The sequence below is a fragment of the Coregonus clupeaformis genome, chromosome 10, assembly GCF_020615455.1.
Source record: "Coregonus clupeaformis isolate EN_2021a chromosome 10, ASM2061545v1, whole genome shotgun sequence".
NCBI classification, from domain to species: Eukaryota; Metazoa; Chordata; class Actinopteri; order Salmoniformes; family Salmonidae; genus Coregonus; species Coregonus clupeaformis.
The window spans coordinates 20917045-20939497 of NC_059201.1; positions in this window are offsets into that span (position 1 = coordinate 20917045).

Below are 22453 nucleotides of genomic sequence, written 5' to 3' on the forward strand. Positions count from 1 at the left end.
CAAAAAAATCCAGAAAAACGCATGTCAAAAATGTTATAAATCGATTTGCATTTTAATGAGGGAAATAAGTATTTGACCCCTCTGCAAAACATGACTTAGTACTTGGTGGCAAAACCCTTGTTGGCAATCACAGAGGTCAGACGTTTCTTGTAGTTGGCCACCAGGTTTGCACACATCTCAGGAGGGATTTTTGTCCCACTCCTCTTTGCAGATCTTCTCCAAGTCATTAAGGTTTCGAGGCTGACGTTTGGCAACTCGAACCTTCAGCTCCCTCCACATATTTTCTATGGGATTATGGTCTGGAGACTGGCTAGGCCACTCCAGGACCTTAATGTGCTTCTTCTTGAGCCACTCCTTTGTTGCCTTGGCCGTGTGTTTTGGGTCATTGTCATGCTGGAAAACCCATCCATGACCCATTTTCAAAGCCCTGGCTGAGGGAAGGAGGTTCTCACCCAAGATTTGACGGTACATGGCCCCATCCATCGTCCCTTTGATGCAGTGAAGTTATCCTGTCCCCTTAGCAGAAAAACACCCACAAAGCATAATGTTTCCACCTCCATGTTTGACGGTGGGGATGGTGTTCTTGGGGTCATAGGCAGCATTCCTCCTCCTCCAAACATGGCGAGTTGAGTTGATGCCAAAGAGCTCCATTTTGGTCTCATCTGACCACAACACTTTCACCCAGTTCTCCCCTGAATCATTCAGATGTTCATTGGCAAACTTCAGACGGGCATGTATATGTGCTTTCTTGAGCAGGGGGACCTTGCGGGCGCTGTAGGATTTCAGTCCTTCACGGCGTAGTGTGTTACCAATTGTTTTCTTGGTGACTATGGTCCCAGCTGCCTTAAGATCATTGACAAGACCCTCCCGTGTAGTTCTGGGCTGATTCCTCACCGTTCTCATGATCATTGCAACTCCACGAGGTGAGATCTTGCATGGAGCCCCAGGCCGAGGGAGAGTGACAGTTCTTTTGTGTTTCTTCCATTTGCGAATAATCGCACCAACTGTTGTCACCTTCTCACCAAGCTGCTTGGCGATGGTCTTGTAGCCCATTCCAGCCTTGTGTAGGTCTACAATCTTGTCCCTGACATCCTTGGAGAGCTCTTTGGTCTTGGCCATGGTGGAGAGTTTGGAATCTGATTGATTGCTTCCATGGACAGGTGTCTTTTATACAGGTAACAAGCTGAGATTAGGAGCACTCCCTTTAAGAGTGTGCTCCTAATCTCAGCTTGTTACCAGTATAAAAGACACCTGGGAGCCAGCAATCTTTCTGATTGAGAGGGGGTCAAATACTTATTTTCCTCATTAAAATGCAAATCAATTTATAACATTTTTGACATGCGTTTTGCTGGATTTTTGTTGTTGTTATTCTGTCTCTCACTGTTCAAATAAACCTACCTTTAAAATTATAGACTGATCATTTCTTTATCAGTGGGCAAACGTACAAAATCAGCAGGGGACCAAATACTTTTTTCCCTCACTGTAGGTCAAATTAAGATCCTACATCTGTAAGATAAACGCTAATGCTAACAACACTAATTTGGCGAAAAAGGTGTAAACACAATTCCTGAAATATAAAGATATGTAAACATTATTCCTAAAATATAAAAGATGTGTAAACAGAGTTTAGGTGGATGCACCCTCTGCTACATCCCTGGTCTCGCCTGTGGTGATGATTTGGTGGAAAACAACAAGTGTTTACCACGTCTCTGACTCAGTGAAGAGAGAGAGAGGAAACACTCCAGAGCGTGATGATTGAAAGTCTTTAAACATCATTAGTGAGTAGAATAGACACACCTCTACATCACACTCTATAATATTTTTATTCTGCCCCTTTGTGATATCACTTTCAATGGGATCTCAATTAGAGCCCCAAACTGCTGAGCTAGGGGAGCTGTGTGTGTGTATATGTGTGTATATATGTGTGTGTGTATGTATATGTGTGTGTGTGTGTGTGTGTGTGTCTGGGCTTGTATTACCATCCTTGTGGGTACCGGAAATCCCCACAAGGATGGTAAAACAAGGAAAAATTCTCCCTTGTGCTGACATTTCCCAGGTCCCCACGAGGACAAAGACTATTTTAGGCTTAGGGGTTAGTTTTGGTTTAGTGTTAGAATTAGGGGTTAGGTATAGGGTTAGGAGTTAGGGTTAGGTTTAGGGTTAGGGGTTAAGGTTAAGGATTTTGAACCAATTTTAGGTCCCCGCATGGATAGTAATACCAAAGTGTGTGTGTGTGTGTGTGACACAGCGACGGGCTGAAACAAAGGCCCCATCATTCCCACAGTAAATAAACAGGTCTAGTAGTGTGGAGTGATTCTTGTTTTGTATTTACGGAGCTGGTCCAGTCTGGGCCGGTGTTGTGATGTTTTGTGTGTGTTGTGATATTTTGTGACTATGTATAATTTGTCATATCGGTTGGCAGGGTGTTTATGCAGAATTCATGTGACGACAGCTTGTGTGGTTGTGGTGTAGGCAGACACTCACACCAGTACTAACACACACACACACACACACACACACACACACACACACACACACACACACACAAAGACACATCAGAGGAGCTTGTGGAATACTGTACCCCAGAAGTAGGAAAGGAGAGGGAGTGGGATAGGAAGAGAGAGAGGGAGGAGAGGAGAGGAGAGGAGAGGAGAGGAGAGGAGAGGAGAGGAGAGGGAGAGGAGAGGAGAGGAGAGGGAGAGGAGGAGAGGGAGAGGGAGAGGAGAGGGAGAGGAGAGGAGAGAGAGGAGAGGAGAGGAGAGGAGAGGAGAGGAGAGGAGAGGAGAGGGGAGGAGAGGAGTGGAGAGGAGAGGAGAAGAGGGGAGGGGAGGGGAGGGGAGGAGCGTGTAAGAGCCAGTCACCACAGGGTCACTGTCTCTTCGTGTCACTAACGCCAGAAACCTGCATTTGGAAACCGGGTGACACGAAAGAGAGAGTGGAGGGGGAGAGAGAGAGAGATAAAGAGGGTGTTATGAGAGAGAGAGAAAGAAAGAAAGAAAGAAAGAGAAAAAGGGAGGGAGGGAAGGAAGGAAGGAAAGGGTAGAGGGCAGTGTGCGTCTGCCATTGCCTGATCATGGTGAATTGACACAGAAGGAAAGTGGTAGTTCTGGTTCCTCTGAGTCAGAGTTCCTCCAAATGGCAGGAGAGTCAGACACAGGGACAGAGTCAGAGAGACAAACAGGGAACAGCCCATCACGCTAACATCAGAGTCACAATGGAACCAGCACCACCACCTCTAGCCCTTAGCTCTAACCCAGCTAACAAGAGTCATGTTCAGTAGAGCATAACGTAGCGAAATGTTCTTCTCCCGTTTTGTACCTAGTAAACATGACAAACAAGTGTAGGAACACAGGTGTTTATTTTTTTATGTTTTTATTTTACCCCTTTTTCGTGATATCCAATTGGTAGTTACAGTCTTGTCCCATCGCTGCAACTCCCCTACGGACTCGGGAGAGGTGAAGGTCAAGAGCCATGCGTCCTCTGAAACACGACCCTGCCAAGCCGCACTACTTCTTGACAAACTGCTCGCTTAACCCGGAAGCCAGCCTCATCAATGTGTCGGAGGAAACACTGTCCAGCTGGGGACCGAAGTCAACTTGCAGGCGCCCGGCCCGCCACAAGGAGTCACTAGAGCGCGATGGGACAAGGAAATCCTGGCCGGCCAAACTGTCCCCTAACCCGGACGACGCTTGGCCAATTGTGTGCCGCCTCATGGGTCTCCCGGTCACGGCTGGCCGTGACACAGCCTGGGATCGAATCCGGGTCTGTAGTGACGCCTCAAGCACTGCGATGCAGTGCCTTAGACCGCTGGGCCACTCAGGAGGCCCCATGAACACTGTTCTTGCACCATAAGGAAGGTAGAGAAGGAATACCGTCGGTGTCCATTTGTTGCATGTGTATGTGGATGCATATATAAGCATTGTGCGTGTGTGTACTGTGTTATGTGTGTGCATGTGTCTAAGAGCGTGTGCTGTGGATCTTCTTTGGTCCCGTCTGTCACACATCTGTTCCGGTGTGAGTGCCAGTTATGTTACTTGTGCCTGTGTGTGTTTGTGTGTGTGTGTGTGTTTGAGACATTCAGAGTCGATTAAGGTTGTCATCACGCGCCCTTCCCTCCATCTGTGTCCGTGTGACTCTCCCTCGCCAAAGAGCGACCCTGTCCCCATGGAAACACCCAGCGAGTGTAAACAACGCCCTCGGTGATTGGACCAAGAACTCATTAGCATAACACATTCTAGTTCAGAACTCTGAAACAGGACTGTCGTGAGACGGATTAAACCCTTAGGGTTGTCTGTGAGCTGTGCATAATGTGTGTGTGTGTGAGAGAGAGAGTGTGAGTGAGTATACAGTGGGGAGAACAAGTATTTGATACACTGTCGATTTGGCAGGTTTTCCTACTTACAAAGCATGTAGAGGTCTGTCATTTTTTATCATAGGTACACTTCAACTGTGAGAGACGGAATCTAAAACAAAAATCCAGAAAATCACATTGTATGATTTTTAAGTAATTAATTTGCATTTTTTTGCATGACATAAGTATTTGATCACCTACCAACCAGTAAGAATTCCGGCTCTCACAGACCTGATAGTTTTTCTTTAAGAAGCCCTCCTGTTCTCGACTCATTACCTGTATTAACTGCACCTGTTTGAACTCGTTACCTGTATAAAAGACACCTGTCCACACACTCAATCAAACAGACTCCAACCTCTCCACAATGGCCAAGAACAGAGAGCTGTGTAAGGACATCAGGGATAAAATTGTAGACCTGCACAAGGCTGGGATGGGCTACAGGATAATAGGCAAGCAGCTTGGTGAGAAGGCAACAACTGTTGGCGCAATTATTAGAAAATGGAAGAAGTTCAAGATGACGGTCAATCACCCTTGGTCTGGGGCTCCATGCAAGATCTCACCTCGTGGGGCATCAATGATCATGAGGAAGGTGAGGAATCAGCCCAGAACTACACGGCAGGACCTGGTCAATGACCTGAAGAGAGCTGGGACTACAGTCTCAAAGAAAACCATTAGTAACACACTACGCCGTCATGGATTAAAATCCTGCAGCGCACGCAAGGTCCCCCTGCTCAAGCCAGCACATGTCCAGGCCCGTCTGAAGTTTGCCAATGACCATCTGGATGATCCAGAGGAGGAATGGGAGAAGGTCATGTGGTCTGACGAGACAAAAATATAGCTTTTTGGTCTAAACTCCACTCGCCGTGTTTGGAGGAAGAAGAAGGATGAGTACAACCCCAAGAACACCATCCCAACCGTGAAGCATGGAGGTGGAAACATAGTTCTTTGGGGATGCTTTTCTGCAAAGGGGACAGAACAACTGCACCGTATTGAGGGGAGGATGGATGGGGCCATGTATCGCGAGATCTTGGCCAACAACCTCCTTCCCTCAGTAAGAGCATTGAAGATGGGTCGTGGCTGGGTCTTCCAGCATGACAACGACCCGAAACACACAGCTAGGGCAACTAAGGAGTGGCTCCGTAAGAAGCATCTCAAGGTCCTGGAGTGGCCTAGCCAGTCTCCAGACCTGAACCCAATAGAAAATCTTTGGAGGGAGCTGAAAGTCCGTATTGCCCAGCGACAGCCCCGAAACCTGAAGGATCTGGAGAAGGTCTGTATGGAGGAGTGGGCCAAAATCCCTGCTGCAGTGTGTGCAAACCTGGTCAAGACCTACAGGAAACGTATGATCTCTGTAATTGCAAACAAAGGTCTCTGTACCAAATATTAAGTTCTGCTTTTCTGATGTATCAAATACTTATGTCATGCAATAAAATGCAAATTAATTACTTAAAAATCATACAATGTGATTTTCTGGATTTTTGTTTTAGATTCCGTCTCTCACAGTTGAAGTGTACCTATGATAAAATTACAGACCTCTACATGCTTTGTAAGTAGGAAAACCTGCCAAATTGACAGTGTATCAAATACTTGTTCTCCCCACTGTATGTGTGTGTACTGTATATCTGTGTTCTGAAGTAGTGTCCTTAATTTGTTATTCATTCAGGATATAAAAGTTTTTTGAGCAATGGTAAGAAAGCCATATCAAGACAAAGTACTCACAGGCGACCACACACACACACACACACACACACACACACACACACACTCACAGGCACACACTTGGAGAAATCACTCGCTCTCATCATAGAAAGGAATCCATTTCGAAATCACAAACAAATTTCACCATCAATTTCCACATAGGAGGGAGAGGCCAAACAGAAACTTTAGCTTTGTTCTATCCTGTTGTGTTCCAACACACACACAAACTTGCTCCCCAGAAAACCATGGTGTGATGATTTATCACACTACCCCTAGTGTTGATGACTCTAAGTGGCAGCCCTATCTCCCTGATCCTGGCACGGCTGTGTGTGAGTGTATGTGTTTGGAGGTGTGTGTGTGTGTTTGTGTAGGGCTATCTCCCTGATCGTGGCCCAGCTGTGGGAGAGGAGATATTTTATAAACTAATCCTCTTATCAGGATTTATCAGAATCATGTGCTGCTCTTTCCACACACCGCTTCACCTGAGAAAGGCAGGCAGGGAGGGAGGGAGGGAGGGAGGGGGGGGTTTGGGAGGGAGGGAGGGAGGGAGGGAGGGAGGGGGGGACCCATCCTTTTCTCACCTGGGCTCAGTAGGACACCCTCACACACACACTGAGTGCTGGAAAACACCCCTATGGTTAGTTCGTCTGTGTGTGCGTGCATGCAATGTGTAGTCAGTCAGTCAGACAGACAGACAGACAGACAGACAGACAGTTTAGTGAGACCTGTAGTGAATCTCATATGTAATGGGTGAAAAGACCTTCAAATGGTTCATACTCTCCAGACAACCAATGATCCCTCTTCATTAGTCTCTCTCTATTGGTCACAATCACCGGTGCTTACACTGAGGAACGGAAACACAGAGCTAACACTTTATCATGCTCTGTGCTCTTGAACGTGCCTTGTCTCAAACAGCAGCTAATGAATGAGCCATACTAGGGCCATCGTTTCGCATCCATTATCAAATAAAATAAATTTGAGCATATGGAAACTGTGCAATCACACAGGGATGAGAAGGCAACGCTGACCAGGATGGATTTACCATTAGAAGCAGATATGGGTCCTGAATCTCCAAACACTTATTCAGTTACTCTCTCTCACTCACTCGCACACACACACACACACACACACACACACACACACACACACACACACACACACACACACACACACACACACACACACACACACACACACACACACACACACACACACACACACACACATTACTAAGCAACGGGGGTTGCCCCATATCCGCACTGAAATCAATCTAAACTCGACCAAAATGTTGTCAAATACAAAAGCAAGCTTTGCAAGTGAACACCTGGAAGTGTTCAGTTAAGCCCAGGATGTGGTCTTATTGTTCAGTGTGATGAGTAACCTTGCCTGAGACCTGAAGAGTTTCCATGTCAAGGCTTTGGCTTAGAGGGCTAATACACTCTTCTGGTGCGCAGGAGACCTGAGCTCTAACACCAAGAAAGGGAGAGAAAGCGCTACAGTATTTCCAGAACAGGTGGCCATGCGTGCAAAGGCTCCAACAACAAGCATCTGCACACACTTTAACCTGCATCTTGCTGTCTGATTTAACTCTCTCTCTCTAATACTAACTAGTCTGACCCTGTCCTGAAGAGCTATACAGAAACTCAGCATACAAACACACCAGAGAGGCACATTCTCCTCTCCACTTTGTAGCCCAGGCCAAATGGAACCTTTCCCAAAGGCTGCTTTATAAAAGAGCAGTGTTTGATTTGGAGATCTGGCTGAGCTGTTTATAGAAACTGATATAAGAGAGAGAGAGATAGAGAGAGAGAGTGTGAGAGAGAGAGAGAGAGAGAGAGAGAGAGAGAGAGAGAGAGAGAGAGAGAGAGAGAGAGAGAGAGAGAGAGAGAGAGAGAGAGAGAGAGAGAGAGTGTGTGGGGGGAGATAGAGAGAGAGCATGCGTGCGTGATATCAAAACTGTGACTAGTCTCTACATCAGTGCTGAGGTCTGTAGAGTGCAGAGAAGCACCACACATTGACACAAAGCACAGATTTCAGAGCAATTTAAAATGTAACTCACATTGCTAACACACTCCATTCACAGCCTGCAGTGTGGAGTCCTGTGTTGAACTGGGCAGTGAGGGGGTCATTACAGGCCTAATTTACCCTAATTGGCCTGTCAGTCTGTTTCTCATTACAGTCCTCAGCACACACTCTGGGTTAAACACACACACACACACTCTGGGTTAGTGGTTAACTCACCTCACTTACTCACTCTCATAGACTCCACTCCCATCCTAATATGTAGTCAAATGTGTGTATGTGTGTGTGTGTGTGTGTGTGTGTGTGTGTGTGTGTGTGTGTGTGTGTGTGTGTGTGTGTGTGTGTGTGTGTGTGTGTGTGTGTGTGTGTGTGTGTGTGTGTGTGTGTGTGTGTGTGTGCGTGCGTGTGTGTCATCTATGTGGCTCAGTACAAACACCAGTGGAGGTTATAAATACCTGAATGATTTCTCTGTAGGTGTAAAACGCCTGATTCAGGCCTGTCTCACTCCTGCTGTTGGGTCAACTCTCTGTCTCGCTCTCTTTCTAGCTGTCTGTCTTTCTCTCCCTCCCCGCTTCCACTCCCTCTCTCTTTCTCTCCCCCCTCTCTTTCTCTCCCCCTCTCTCTTTCTCTCCCCCTCTCTCTTTCTCTCCCCATCTCTCTTTCTCTCCCCCTCTCTCTTTCTCCCTACTGTCTCACAGACTCCTGCTGTTGGGCCAGATTAAATCTCCAGTTCATTTAGCGACTTAGAAGGGGCTGCGTTGATATGGCTCTGTGGGACTTCAGTGCAGTGAGAGGGAGGTTTTTCTTTGTGGTCTGTGGATGGGTTGGTGGTTGACTGTGGTTGTGTGTGTTTGTTTATTGTTGTATGGCTACCGACAACCCCTGCCCACCCACCCTTTCCCAACCCAACCACTGGTGGTGTACTTATAGAGATGAGAGGGGCGCTCAAAGATTTTATCTTCGGGAGTTGGAGCGTAGCACTAGGGGCTGAAGGCACAGTCTCATGACATTGCTCACACTCATTCACTCACTCTCTCTCTGTGTGTGTGTGTGTGTGTGTGTGTGTGTGTGTGTGTGTGTGTGTGTGTGTGTGTGTGTGTGTGTGTGTGTGTGTGTGTGTGTAAGCGTGCATGCTTATGCGAGCCTGAGTGCATGCGTGCGTGTGCGTGAATGGCACTAGGGGCTGAGGGCACCAGTCTCATGCCAAAACTACTTCACTTTATCAGTCAATTTACTTAATGGACCCTCTTCACCCCTCATCTGTTGTTGTTCTGTCTGGCGTTCCCCCAGTTTAGGTTATGCTCTCTCCCATGGCACAGCTTGTTGCAGACTCAGCAGAAACACCTTTGCCCTATACTCTGGAACTAAAGACCCTCAAAGCTAGAAATCAATGATTGTTAATCATTGTTTATTACATATTATTTTGAGTCACGTGACCACGGTATATCTAGACTTATGGCTCCTGTCTTATGAGTAGAGGGACACAGGACCAATGATCTGGCAAAGACACTGAAGTAAACGATACATCAAATCAGAACAGTAATGTCCAAATTACGCATTTGTGTTGCGTACAGAGTGGATAGCGCAGCATCTGTGAATGCGTGACCAAAGCCTTGATATCCGGCCATGGCCTGTTATTCTGACCATCCAATTACAGCTCAGCCCAGCAGGAAGTGTTGCCAAGAGTAATGCCCGCTGGCTTGCAGGAAGAGAGCGAGAGAGAGAGAGAGAGAGAGAGAGAGAGAGAGAGAGAGAGAGAGAGAGAGACAGACAGAGAGACAGAGAGAGACAGAGGGTGAGAGAGAGAGAGACAGAGAGAGACAGAGAGACAGAAAGAAAGAGAGAGAGTGTGACTAACTGAAACCACCGTCAAGGCCTCTAGCACCAGAATGACAGATGGACAGACGGATAGACTGGAAGATTGACAGACTGAGACACTGACAGACAGAAAGGCCAACATTTTATGATCATCAAACTGTTGCTTTGATGATAAAGAGGGTAGTAATAATGGAGATTACTGACTAGTTGGCCAGTCCACTCAGTGGAAATATAATGTAACACCACCAGTTGGTGGCGCTCTTTTTCATTCAGCCTCATTTACTGCCTTTAAAAAAAACACCCTCCCCTCCCCGCTCTTTTTCGTATAATGTGTTTCGGTGAAGCAAAAGCCTTTTCCATCCTCTAACTACCTTCCCAGCTAAGAACAAACGTTCCCACAACTTTAGAGAACGTTCCCTTAAGAGTTTCATAAGGTCATTAACTAACGTTTTCATAAAGTGATGTGCAAGGAATGTTTCCAAGAGACCATTACCTTCATGTCAAAAGAACTTACCCAGAACGTGGTTACCATGTTCTCCGAATTTAAGATATCAATGTTCTAGAAATGTTTTATGGTAACGTTGCAAGAACATTCATACAGTATATCCAGTTTTCTGTGGGTTAGGAGAATATTCCATCAATGTCCCCCGAAACATACACAGAACATGGTTACCATGTTCTCAGAACATAAGATATTAATGTTCTATACACGTTTCATGGGAACGTTGCAAGAGCATTCATGTGTCCAGTTTTCGGCGGGTTAGGGGAATATTCCATTAACATCCCAAACATACACAGAACATGGTTGCCATGTTCTCAGAATATAAGATATTAATGTTTTAGATATGTTTCATGGGAACGTTGCAGTAAAATGTCTGTGTATCAGTTGTCAGGATGTCACCTGATGGTCCCAAGGAACGTTCCCCCCCCAAAAGAAACAGTGCTTTTAACATACAGTGTTTTAAACGTACATATTTGACACACTTTGACGTAGATGATTACATTGTGCATGTTCATTTATACAGTATTATTCAACATGTCCTCACCTGGGATTTGAACTCACAACCTCTTGGTTGGTTCATTGGTACTCCGATCTTCCCGCTATGCCACCATGTCCATGTCAGGGATTGCTTAATCTGACAATTCTCATCATTGATTTGATTGACTTATTTCAACAATTTAGGAGATTTCTGTATAGTTGTCTAATGTTGGTGAGGCATGTTAACCTGTTTTAATGATACTCCTGAATCACTATGATCAATAAAATAGTATTTTTCTTGATTGTACTTTTAACAGAGCTGAGATTTACTTCAAAGTGCATTCACCCTACTGCTTACAGCTATCAAGTTGTTTCATCTACATAAGTGCCTAGTGAGGAGGGGTTAGGGTTTCTTCTGGACAGGGCCTAACTATACTGGCCCTGTAAGCACATGCCCTAGAGATATCCCTTATTGGGACAGTGGTTAGGGTATTCTTCATTGGTGGTGGTGGCCAGCGTTAGAGACCCGCTAGGGGAGTCATCCTACTCTCACATTCTTAGCAATATACAGTACCAGTCAAAAGTTTGGACACACCTACTCATTCAAGGCTTTTTCTTTATTTTTTACTGTTTTCTACATTGTAGAATAATAGTGAAGACATCAAAACTATGAAACAACACATACGGAATTATGTAGTAACCAAAAAAGCGTTAAACAAATTAAAATATATTTTATATTTGAGATTCTTCAAAGTTGCCACATTTTGCCTTGATGACAGATTTGCACACTCTTGGCATTCTCTCAACCAACTTCACCTGGAATGCTATTGCTAAGGTGTTCCCACATATGCTGAGCACTTGTTGGCTGCTTTTCCTTCACTCTGAATTCCATCACTCTCCTTCTTGGTAAAATAGCCCTTACACAGCCTGGAGGTGTGTTGGGTCATTGTCCTATTGAAAAACAAATGATAGTCCCACTAAGCGCAAACCAGATGGGATCTCGCTGCAGAATGCTGTGGTAGCCATGCTGGTTAAGTGTGCCTTGAATTCTAAATAAATCACAGACAGTGTCACCAGAAAAGCATCCCCACACCATCACACCTCCTCCTCCATGATTCACTGTGGGAATCGCACATGTGGAGATCATCCGTTCACCTACTCTGCGTCTCACAAAGACACGGCGGTTGGAACCAGAAATCTCAAATTTGGACTCATCAGACAAAAGGACAAATTTCCACCGGTCTAATGTCCATTGCTCGTGTTTCTTGGCCCAAGTAAGTCTCTTCTTCTTTTTGGTGTCCTTTAGTAGTGGTTTCTTTGCAGCAATTCAACCATGAAGACCTGATTCACACAGTCTCCTCTGAACAGTTGATGTTGCGATGTGTCTGTTACTTGAACTCTGTGAAGCATCTATTTGGGCTGCAATTTCTGAGGCTGGTAACTCTAATGAACTTATCCTCTGCAGCAGAGGTAACTCTGGGTCTTCCTTTCCTGTGGCGGTCTTCATGAGAGCCAGTTTCATCATAGCGCTTGATGGTTTTTGCAACTGCACTTGAAGAAACTTTCAAAGTTCTTGACATTTTCAGCATTGACTGACCTTCATGTCTTAAAGTAATGATGGACTGTCATTTCTGTTTGCTTATTTTAGCTGTTCTTGCCATTATATGGACTTGGTCTTTTACCAAATAGGGCTATCTTCTGTATACCACCCTCTACCTTGTCACAACACAACTGATTGGCTCAAACGCATTAAGAAGGAAATAAATTCCACAAATTAACTTTTAACAAGGCACACCTGTTCATTGAAATGCATTCCATGTGACTACGTCATGAAGCTGGTTGAGAGAATGCCAAGCGTGTGCAAAGCTGTCATCAAGGCAAAGGGTGGCTACTTTGAAGAATCTCAAATCTCAAATATATTTTGATTTGTTTAACACTTTTTTGGTTACTAAACTCAGCAAAAAAGAAACGTCCTCTCACTGTCAACTACGTTTATTTTCAGCAAACTTAACATGTGTAAATATTTGAATGAACATGACAAGATTCAACAACTGAGACATAAACTGAACAAGTTCCACAGACATGTGACTAACATAAATTGAATAATGTGTCCATGAACAAAGGGGGGGTCAAAATCAAAAGTAACAGTCAGTATCTGGTGTGGCCACCAGCTGCATTAAGTACTGCAGTGCATCTCCTCCTCATGGACTGCACCAGATTTGCCAGTTCTTGCTGTGAGATGTTACCCCACTCTTCCACCAAGGCACCTGCAAGTTCCCTGACATTTCTGGGGGGAATGGCCCTACCCCTCACCCTCCGATCCAACAGGTCCCAGACGTGCTCAATGGGATTGAGATTCGGGCTCTTCGCTGGCCATGGCAGAACACTGACATTCCTGTCTTGCAGGAAATCACGCACAGAACGAGCAGTATGGCTGGTGGCATTGTCATGCTGGAGGGTCATGTCAGGATGAGCCTGCAGGAAGGGTACCACATGAGGGAGGAGGATGTCTTCCCTGTAACGCACAGCGTTGAGATTGCCTGCAATGACAACAAGCTCAGTCTGATGATGCTGTGACACACCGCCCCAGACCATGACGGATCCTCCACCTCCAAATCGATCCCGCTCCAGAGTACAGGCCTCATTGTAACGCTCATTCCTTCGACAATAAATGTGAATCCGACCATCACCCTCGGTGAGACAAAACCGCGACTCGTCAGTGAAGAGCACTTTTTGCCAGTCCTGTCTGGTCCAGCGATGGTGGATTTGTGCCCATAGACGACGTTGTTGCCGGTGATAATAATAATAATAATTAGTCATTTAGCAGACGCTCTTATCCAGAGCGACTTACAGGAGCAATTAGGGTTAAGTGCCTTGCTCAAGGGCACATCGACAGATTTTTCACCTAGTCGGCTCGGGGATTAGAACCAGCGACCTTTCGGTTACTGGCACAACGCTCTTAACCACTAAGCTACCTGCCGCCCCGTGATGTCTGGTGAGGACCTGCCTTACACAGGCCTACAAGCCCTCAGTCCAGCCTCTCTCAGCCTATTGCGGACAGTCTGAGCACTGATGGAGGGATTGTGCGTTCCTGGTGTAACTCGGGCAGTTGTTGTTGCCATCCTGTACCTGTCCCGCAGGTGTGATGTTCGGATATATCGATCCTGTGCAGGTGTTGTTACACGTGGTCTGCCACTGCGAGGACGATCAGCTGTCTGTCCTGTCTCCATGTAGCGCTGTCTAAGGCGTCTCACAGTACGGACATTGCAATTTATTGCCCTGGCCACATCTGCAGTCCTCATGCCTCCTTGCAGCATGCCTAAGGCACGTTAACGCAGGGACCCGGGCATCTTTCTTTTGGTGTTTTTCAGAGTCAGTAGAAAGGCCTCTTAGTGTCCTAAGTTTTCATAACTGTAAGCTGTTAGTGTCTTAACGACCGTTCCACAGGTGCATGTTCATTAATTGTTTATGGTTCATTGAACAAGCATGGGAAACAGTGTTTAAACCCTTTACAATGAAGAAGTTGTGAAGTTATTTGGATTTTTACGATATATCTTTGAAAGACAGGGTCCTGAAAAAGGGACGTTTCTCTATTTTTTGCTGACTTTACATGATTCCATATGTGTTATTTCTTAGTTTTAATGTCTTCACTATTATTCTACAATGTAGATAATAATAAAAATAAAGAAAAACCCTTAAATGAGTAGGTGTGTCCAAACTTTTGACTGGTACTGTATGTTCATGTCATTATTTGGCAACAGTTAAAACACTTCTATCTGATCTCATTAAAATGAGTTTGTCAATGGCTGCGTTTACACAGGCAGCCCAATTCTGATCTTTGTCCAGATCAGCTCTTTCTACAATGATTGGGCAATAGATCAGAATTGGGCTGCCTGTGTAAACGCAGCCAATGTCACGTTTGTTCTACATGGTACAGTGCCTATAGAAAGTCTACACCCCCTTGAACTTTTTTCGCATTTTGTTCCGTTACAAAGTGGGATTGAAATAGATTGAATTGTATTTTTTTGTCATTCATCTACAAAATAATACTCCATAATTTCAAAGTGAAAAGACATTTCTACAAATGTCTACAAATTAATATAAAATGTAATAACTAAAATAGTAGTTGCATAAGTATTCACCACCTTTGTTTAGGCAAGCCTAAATTAGTTCATTATACATAACAAATCCCATAATAATTTACATGGACTCACTCTTTGTGTAAAATCATTGAGATTTACATGATTTTTTAATCACTACCCCTTCCTCTGTCCCCCATGCATACAACATCTGTAAGGTCCCTCAGTGAAGTATTGAATTGAAGCACAGATTCAACTACAAGCAAACCAGGGAGCTTTTCTAAAGCTTCATAAAGAAGGGCAGCGATTGGTAGATGGGTAACAATAACAAATCAGACATTGAATATATATTTTAGTAATTCAAGTTAATAATTATGCTGTGGATGATGTATTAAACCACCCAGACACATCAAAGATGCAGTCATCCTTCTGAACTGGACAGGAATTACACTGCTTATGGATTTCACCATGAGGCCATTGGTGATTTTAAAACAGCTACAGAGGTCAATGGCTGTGATGGAAGAAAACTGAGTATGGATCACAACATGGATCACAACACTGTAGTGAAAAAACTCCTCAGTCCTGACTACAAAAATGACCTTGACAGAGTGAAAAGAAGAATACAAATATACAGAGTAAAAATATTCCAAAACATGCATATGTGTGCAACAAGGCACTAAAGTAATGTTGAAAAAAAAACACAGCAAAGGAATACACTTTTTGGCCTAAATCCAAAGCCTTATTTTTGGGGCAAATCCAACACATCACTGAGTAACTGCCTCCTTATTTTCAAGCATGGTGGTGGCTGCATCATGGTATGGGTATGCTTGACATCGGCAAAGACTGAGGAATTCTTCAGGATGGAGCTAAGCATAGGCTAAATCCTACAGGAAAACCTGCTTCAGTCTGCTTTACACCAGACACTGGGAGAGGATCCCCAACACCTTTTTATTTATTTTTTATTTCACCTTTATTTAACCAGGTAAGCCAGTTGAGAACAGGTTCTCATTTACAACTGCGACCTGGCCAAGATAAAGCATAGTAGTGCAATAAAAAAAAAAAACACAGAGTTACATATGGGGTAAAAAACATAAAGTCAGAAATACAACAGAAAAATATATATACAGTGTGTGCAAATGTGGCAAGTTATGGAGGTAAGGCAGTAAATAGGCTATAGTGCAGAATAATTACAATAGTATTAACACTGGAATGCTAGATGTGCAAGAGATTATGTGCAAATAGAGATACTGGGGTGCAAAAGAGCAAAATAAATAACAATATAGGGATGAGGTAGTTGGGTGGGCTAATTTCAGATGGGCTGTGTACAGGTGCAGTGATCGGTAAGGTGCTCTGACAACTGATGCTTAAAGTTATTGAGGGAGATAAGAGTCTCCAGCTTCAGAGATTTTTGCAATTCGTTCCAGTCATTGGCAGCAGAGAACTGGAAGGAATGGCGGCCAAAGGAGGTGTTGGCTTTGGGAATGACCAGTGAGATATACCTGCTGGAGCGCAGACTACGGGTGGGTGCTGCTATGGTGACCAATGAGCTAAGATAAGGCGGGGATTTGCCTAGCAGTGATTTATAGATGGCCTGGAGCCAGTGGGTTTGACGACGAACATGTAGTGAGGACCAGCCAACAAGAGCGTACAGGTCACAGTGGTGGGTAGTGTATGGGGCTTTGGAGACAAAACGGATGGCACTGTGATAGACTACATCCAATTTGCTGAGTAGAGTGTTGGAGGCTATTTTGTAAATGACATCGCCGAAGTCAAGGATCGGTAGGATAGTCAGTTTTACGAGGGCATGTTTGGCAGCATGAGTGAAGGAGGCTTTGTTGCGAAATAGGAAGCCGATTCTAGATTTAACTTTGGATTGGAGATTCTTTATGTGAGTCTGGAAGTTGAGTTTACAGTCTAACCAGACACCTAGGTATTTGTAGTTGTCCACATACTCTAGGTCAGACCCGTCGAGAGTGGTGATTCTAGTCGGGTGGGCGGGTGCCAGCAGCGTTCGATTGAAAAGCATGCATTTAGTTTTACTAGTGTTTAAGAGCAGTTGGAGGCTACTGAAGGATTGTTGTATGGCATTGAAGCTCGTTTGGAGGTTTGTTAACACAGTGTCCAATGAAGGGCCAGATGTATACAAAATGGTGTCGTCTGCGTAGAGGTGGATCTGAGAGTCACCAGCAGCAAGAGCGACATCATTGATATACACAGAGAAAAGTGTCGGCCCAAGAATTGAACCCTGTGGCACCCCCATAGAGACTGCCATAGGTCCAGACAACAGGCCCTCCGATTTGACACACTGAACTCTATCTGAGAAGTAGTTGGTGAACCAGGCGAGGCAGTCATTTGAGAAACCAAGGCTATTTAGTCTGCCAATAAGAATGCGGTGGTTGACAGAGTCGAAAGCCTTGGCCAACCTTGACAGAGCTTGAAGAATTTTGAATAATGCATAATACAGGTGTGCAAAGCTCTTATGAGACTTACCCAAGAAGACTCACAGCTGTAATCGCTGCCAAAGGTGTTTCTAACATGTATTGATCCAGGGGGGTGAATACTTATCTAATCGAGGTATATTAGTATTTGGTTTTTCATTAATCTTTCAAAAATGATAAACATTTTCTTCAACTTTGACATTAGAGTATTTTGTGTAGATCGTTGACAGGAAATTACAATTAAATCAGTTTCAATCCCACTTTGTAGCACAAAATGTGAAGAAATCCAAGGGGTGTAACATTTCTATAAGCACTGTATATGTTGAAGCTCGCATCTGCTACAAGACCATGGTGCTAGCCTACGGAGCAGTGAGGGGAACGGCACCTCCGTACCTTCAGGCTCTGATCAGTCCCTACACCCAAACGAGGGCATTGCGTTCATCCACCTCTGGCCTGCTGGCTCCCCTACCTCTGCGGAAGCACAGTTCCTGCTCAGCCCAGTCAAAACTGTTCGCTGCTCTGGCACCCCAATGGTGGAACAAGCTCCCTCACGACGCCAGGACAGCGGAGTCACTCACCACCTTCCGGAGACATTTGAAACCCCACCTCTTTAAGGAATACCTGGGATAGGATAAAGTAATCCTTCTACCCCCCCCTTTAAAAAAAAAACTTGTTTCAGAAAATTCTAAAAAATAAATAACGGAAAAGTGGTGTGTGCATATGTATTCACCCCCTTTGCTATGAAGCACGTAAATAAGATCTGGTGCAACCAATTACCTTCAGAAGTCACATAATTAGTTAAATAAAGTCCACCTGTGTGCAATGTAAGTGTCACATGATCTGTCACATGATCTCAGTATATATACACCTGTTCTGAAAGGCCCCAGAGTCTGCAACACCACTAAGCAAGGGGCACCACCAAGCAAGCGGCACCATGAAAACCAAGCTCTCCAAACAGGTCAGGGATAAAGCTGTGGAGAAGTTCAGATCAGGGTTGGGTTATAAAAAAAAATCAGAAACTTTGAACATCCCACGGAGCACCATTAAATCCATTATTAAAAATGGAAAGAATATGGCACCACAACAAACCTGCCAAGAGATGGCCGCCCACCAAAACTCACAGATCAGGCAAGGAGGGCATTAATCAGAGAGGCAACAAAGAGACCAAAGATAACCCTGAAGGAGCTGCACAGCTCCACAGCGGAGATTGGAGTATCTGTCCATAGGACCACTTTAAGCCGTACACTCCACAGAGCTGGGCTTTACGGAAGAGTGGCCAGAAAAAATACATTGCTTAAAGAAAAAAATAAGAAACACGTTTGGTGTTCACCAAAAGCCATGTGGGAGACTCCCCAAACATATGGAAGAAGGTACTCTGTCTGGCGCAAACCCAACACCTCTCATCACCCCGAGAACACCATCCCCACAGTGAAGCATGGTGGTGGCAGCATCATGCTGTGGGGTTGCTTTTCATCAGCAGGGACTGGGAAACTGGTCAGAATTGAAGGAATGATGGATGGCGCTAAATACAGGGAAATTCTTGAGGGAAACCTGTTTCAGTCTTCCAGAGATTTGAGACCAGGACGGAGGTTCACCTTCCAGCAGCACAATGACCCTAAGCATACTGCTAAAGCAACACTTGAGTGGTTTAAGGGGAAACATTTAAATGTCTTGGAATGGCCTAGTCAAAGCCCAGACCTCAATCCAATTGAGAATCTGTGGTATGACTTAAAGATTGCTGTACACCAGCGGAACCCATCCAATTTGAAGGAGCTGGAGCAGTTTTGCCTTGAAGAATGGGCAAAAATCCCAGTGGCTAGATGTGCCAAGCTTATATAGACATATCCCAAGAGACTTGCAGCTGTAATTGCTGCAAAAGGTGGCTCTACAAAGTATTGACTTTGTGGGGGTGAATAGTTATGCACGCTCAAGTTTTCTGTTTTTTTGTATTATTTCTTGTTTTAATCACAATAAAAAATATTTTGCATCTTCAAAGTGGTAGGCATGTTGTGTAAATCAAATGATACAAACCCCCCAAAAAATCAATTTTCATTCGAGGTTGTAAGGCAACAAAATAGGAAAAATGCCAAGGGGGGTGAATTCTTTCGCAAGCCACTGTAGAATTAATAAATACTGTTAATTTATGAGGTAGTGGAAATGTGGTCATAATTGGTGCTCAAGGGAAATCCTACAGATTCCCATCTTTCACTGAGAAACTCATTTTAATTAGCATATTTTTCTAAGAATGTGTGAGAAGGTTGAATCCCCTATCCTGAGATAATGGCAACAATTTTCTGAGTATGTTTGGTGTTTGGTGGGATGTTGATGGTATATCCTCCTAACCCTCAGAAAACTGGATACATTAATGTTCTTGCAACGTTCCCATGAAACGTGTCTAGAACATTAATATCTTATGTTCTGAGAACATCATGGCAACCCTGTTCTGTGTATGTTTGATGTGACTTTATGGAATATTCTCCTAACCCTCAGAAAACTGGATACAGGAATGTTCTTGCAATGTAATCATGACACGTGTCTAGAACATTAATATCTAATATTGTGAGAACATGGCAACCATGTCCTGTGTATATTTGGTGGGACGTTGATGGAATATTCTCCTAACCCTCAGAAAACTGGACATATGAATATTCTAACAACATCCCATAAAACGCATCCAGAACATTAATGCTGTATATTCTGAGAACATTGGAACCACATTCTAGATAAGTTCTGCTTGACATTCATGGAATGTTCTAACTTTAACACAAAAACATGCTAAAAAGGTTCTCAGAGATAGATAGTTCCCCTAACTAATGGAAAAATGGACACTCAAACATTACGGGAAAATTACGGGTAACATTACAAGAACGTTCTCTCCCTAGAATTGTTATCTAGGTTTCTGCTATCAGAAAGAAATGCCTTGTTTCAGCTGGTGGGTTTTGATAAGGTGGCTCAACTGGCAGAACTGGAGACGTGTGTGTGTGTGAGTTTGTGTCCGTGTGTTTGTGTGTGTGTGTGTGTGTGTGTGTGTGTGTGTGTGTGAGAGGGGTTTTGATAAGGTGGATCACCTTCTGAAGGGGCTGCTGTTCTGTAACTGGAGTCTCTTGGTGACCCAAGACAGATTCTCTTGCTCCGGGGAGAGGCATTCCAGAACCTGTCACGCTCCCAGCCTTAAGTAAACCCCTGTGGCGTAACCACTGAGGAAAATAGCAGGAGGTTGCTGAAAGAGTCAAATCAAGCACTTACTTACAACGCCCGCATTGAATGAAACTCAGAGAGCGAAACGCCCTTAAGCAGATCTGCAACACCTGCAGCACCTGCCTGTTTAACGCCACACTCAGCGTCATGATCACATACACACACGGACACACACGCTCAAACACACATGGACACACACACACATCAACGTCAAGTTGAGACACATAGTTGGCCGAAGAGCTAGAGCAGGTAAAATAACTCACTCCAGACACTGGGCTGCTACCAACCCAACTGCATTCAGAAGAGAGAGATTCAGACACTGGGCTGCTACCATCCCAACTGCATTCAGAAGAGAGAGATTCAGACACTGGGCTGCTTCCACCCAACTGCATTCAGGAGAGAGAGATTCAGACACTGGGCTGCTACCATCCCAACTGCATTCAGGAGAGAGAGATTCAGACACTGGGCTGCTTCCAACCTAACTGCATTCAGGAGAGAGAGATTCAGACACTGGGCTGCTACCATCCCAACTGCATTCAGGAGAGAGAGATTCAGACACTGGGCTGCTTCCAACCCAACTGCATTCAGAAGAGAGAGATTCAGACACTGGGCTGCTACCATCCCAACTGCATTCAGGAGAGAGAGATTCAGACACTGGGCTGCTACCATCCCAACTGCATTCAGGAGAAAGAGATTCAGACACTGGGCTGCTTCCAACCCAACTGCATTCAGGAGAGAGAGATTCAGACACTGGGCTGCTACCATCCCAACTGCATTCAGGAGAGAGAGATTCAGACACTGGGCTGCTACCATCCCAACCGCATTCAGGAGAGAGAGATTCAGACACTGGGCTGCTACCATCCCAACTGCATTCAGAAGAGAGAGATTCAGACACTGGGCTGCTACCATCCCAACTGCATTCAGAAGAGAGAGATTCAGACACTGGGCTGCTACCATCCCAATTGCATTCAGAAGAGAGAGATTCAGACACTGGGCTGCTACCATCCCAACTGCATTCAGGAGAGAGAGATTCAGACACTGGGTTGCTTCCAACCCAACTGCATTCAGGAGAGAGATATTCAGACACTGGGTTGCTACCATCCCAACTGCATTCAGGAGAGAGAGATTCAGACATTGGGCTGCTACCAACCCAACTGCATTCAGGAGAGAGATATTCAGACACTGGGCTGCTACCAACCCATCTGCATTCAGGAGAGAGAGATTCAGAAACTGGGCTGCTACCATCCCAACTGCATTCAGGAGAGAGAGATTCAGACACTGGGCTGCTACCAACCCAACTGCATTCAGGAGAGAGAGATTCAGACACTGGGCTGCTACCATCCCAACTGCATTGAGAAGAGAGAGATTCAGACACTGGGCTGCTACCATCCCAACTGCATTCAGGAGACAGAGATTCAGACACTGGGCTGCTACCATCACAACTGCATTCAGGAGAGAGAGATTCAGACACTGGGGTGCTACCAACCCAACTGCATTCAGGAGAGAGATATTCAGAAACTGGGCTGCTACCATCCCAACTGCATTCAGAAGAGAGCGATTCAGACACTGGGCTGCTTCCAACCCAACTGCATTCAGGAGAGAGAGATTCAGACACTGGGCTGCTTCCAACCCAACTGCATTCAGGAGAGAGAGATTCAGACACTGGGCTGCTTCCAACCCAACTGCATTCAGGCATTGTGTGGAGGGCCTGTAAGCATCTTATTCAATTAGGAGTGTTTGGTCTTAACAGCGCTCCCGCGTCGGCTAACCCACCGCTCCCTGGGTCAACACACACACTCTCTCTCTCCGATTCACTCACGCACTCTCATACACACACACAGCCAATCTCAGTAAGTCAACACGCTGCTGA